Genomic DNA, 3,340 nt, shown 5'->3' with positions numbered 1-3,340 from the left:
CCATCCGCTTGGAAAGGAATGTATTCACGAGGAACCGAAAAACCAACAATTGTGTTGGAGGCGGTGGCTGATTACGACCTCTGGATATGACATGCTTTTTTGGAGCACCAGGTACGATGAACGATCTTAATATTCTTGATCGATCTCCAGTTTTTGATGACATTATTAACGGAATAGCACCAGAAGTTAACTTCTATGTTAATGGTCATACGTATCATTTGGCCTATTATCTCACTGATGGGATTTATCCTGACTGGGCGACTTTTATTCAATCTATCCGTCTACCACAAACTGAGAAACATTCATTATTTGCTAAGAAGCAAGAATCTGTACGGAAAGATGTTGAACGTGCCTTTGGAGTTCTGCAAGTTATATTTGTCGTCGTCAGAAATCCATCTAATTTATGGGATAAACACAAGATAAGAAATATTATGAGAGCATGTATCATTCTCCATAATATGATTGTGGAGGATGAACGGGCATCAAGGACACAATATGTGGTTCCTGGATTTCAAGAAAGTGATATGTTAAGATTTTCCGTCAATATGCCTTCGCCGGTCGGCAATACAATAGATCGTCGGACGAGCGTTCGCAATATACAAACCCATCATAATTTAAAATATGATTTGATTGAAAATATATGGTAAAATTTAGACATCGTCCAGATAACATGTAATTTATAAGTTTTTATGAATTTAATAAAATGTTTGTTTCCATTTAAATTTTTTTTTTGTTCTAATTCTATTTTACTTTCAATTTAATGTTAAACTTCTCTTTTATGTTTTATTTAAAATGTATCTTTTATATCTAATCATACATTAAAATAAATGTGTGAAAATATAGAAAGGACTTTTTTTGTCCTACCAATAATCAACAAAATTAAAAAAGTCCTTATGCATTTGTCCCTAACTAAAAAATAATACTAATTTATTCTAACGACAAAATTTTGTCCAACCAATAATATTGCCCTTATGGGGTTAAAGAAAGAGCAAACTCTGTGAAATGTATTTTCGTGGTAAATGGACTTGTCGTCTCACTAATAACTTCGTTTTGAGAAATTGATAACGAAAGTTTTGGATATAATATTCAAACACGATCGATCCTATCGTCTGGTTGGTAGAAATTTTATAAGTAATTAGTTTTTTTTTTCTGAAACAAAGTAATTAGTTTAAATTGTATATATAGTATATATTGACTAATGGTTCTTGTAATTTTGAAAACTGTGGTTTTGAAATTAGTCTTACTTTATGTAAGAATTAGTCGTGGACTTGGTTTTCATGAAAATAAATAGAATTTTCAAAATTTACCAAGAAAACTTTTGTCTATATTGGCTATACTAGCGGCTTTGTTCTTAAAACAAGTATCACATTTTACTGTAAAAAATAAATCAAAATGTGTCTCTTTAGTTAACTTACAAATTGTCTAACGAAATCATTCTGAAAGCTTAAAGACAAAAGAAATTTAATACGGATATATCCATTTTTTTAATCGTAAATTTTTACAATCTTATTCAAGTTCCTACAGTTTTAGGTTGATTGTTGTAAGAAAAATAGTACGTATGTAGTTAATTGTCTCACTCATGAAGTCATGTTTTTCATGTTTTGTTATTAATTACACCAATTTTTTTTTTTTGTAAAAATTACACCATGTAATAATGAGGTCATATAGATTATTTTCTCTAAATTAGATATATATATATTAACTGTAACATTTATATATGCAGCAATAAATCAAAAAAATTTACACCAGTATTCGACGTGGGCCGTGGGGTATATTACCATTGCTTATGTTAGAATTCAAATGAATGTTGCAGATTATATATTGAAGAATATGAAGGTTTCGGTTAAAAACTTCAAATACTCGGTTGTAAGAAAATTGAACTAATTGCATAAAGTGGTGGAGTCTATCGCTGTACAAAAACCTACATTCATTTCGAAAATTCGATTTTAAAAAATGAAAGAGTGGAAATTAAGTAGAGTTTGGCTGGGCATTAATTTCACGCGGACTCTTTGTGAAAAATCTTTTTCGACATGCAATAATCAGAATAGGGCGGTGGCTTATACGTACGCCTTGTGTATATATGTTTTTTATACATTTTTTTTTGTTAAAGGGTTTTATAGTTGTTTATACATATACATGCATAATTGCTATTTTGTTAAATATAGATTAATTGATGAACCGATCATGTGATGCATTTTTGACATATAAAATGAAATTATAAACTGGGCATATGATGCATTTTTGAACTCGGTGGTTCAAACTATAGTTCAGAAAATAGTACGTCAGTAATATATTTTGATCGTTGTGGCTGAGAGTCTGAGACGCTGAGAGCATGTTTATTGCATGTTTTTTAGTCTGAGGTTCTTAGCGTAATATAAGATACGGTATTTTAACTTTTAACTAAAAAAACTAAGTGATTTATCTTATATCTTTTATTTAAGAGACGTTTCTTAGTGTTTTTAGTTAAAATCTAAGAGACCGTATTTTATATTACGCTAAAAATTCCAACCTAAGAGACCTGCAATAAACATGATCTGAGTTGTTTCGAAGTAGCTGAACCAGGGCGAGTCTGGAGTTTCCAAGGACTTTCGCACGCATAAGTTACTTGAATAATCAGTATCTCACAATGCAGAGCTACGTAGACTTTTGAACTTATGTGTGTGAAAATGAAGTTTATATATAAAAATATACTCCATCCATTTTAAAAAGATAAATGTTTTAGAAAAAAAATTATTTCACAAAGATAGATATTTTGTGTTTTCTATGGAAAAATTGTAAACTTTAAAACAATTAATTAATTTTATTGAATTATTATTGGTTAAAAAATATTAAAAATTAAAATTTGCAAAAAAACAATACATTTATTATAGTGATTTAATGTGTTTTCTTAACATGTGTAAAAACGTTAGAAAGTCTAATCTTTGTGAAACAGGAGGAGTATGTGTTTATTATCTATGTAGACTTTTATGTTGTCTAATAATAGACAAAATAATACTCACTCCGTTCTTAAAAGAATTATGTTTTAGAATTTTGATATTTTTTAATTCGATGACAAAAAAACAGCCAAAAAAAAACAAATTTCGATTCCTTTTATATTGGTATTATGTTTATTTTTTGCTGGTAAAAATCATGGTATTATATTAAATCGCTATTCTTATATATTCATATTTAATTTTCAGTCAGTATATAGGACCAGTGACATATACTAAGGTGCTATATATCTTGGTAAACGATATCAAAACTATGTATATACATAAGTAACTTGGAGTATGCAGGCTGCGGAAACAAGCCGACATAACAGTAAAGAGTGGTGAACCCATCAACAGTCGAAAGATATATA

This window comes from Brassica oleracea, chromosome C3, assembly GCF_000695525.1.
Source record: "Brassica oleracea var. oleracea cultivar TO1000 chromosome C3, BOL, whole genome shotgun sequence".
NCBI classification, from domain to species: Eukaryota; Viridiplantae; Streptophyta; class Magnoliopsida; order Brassicales; family Brassicaceae; genus Brassica; species Brassica oleracea.
The sequence above is the reverse complement of the archived record's forward strand: the minus strand, read 5'-3'. Positions refer to the sequence as shown.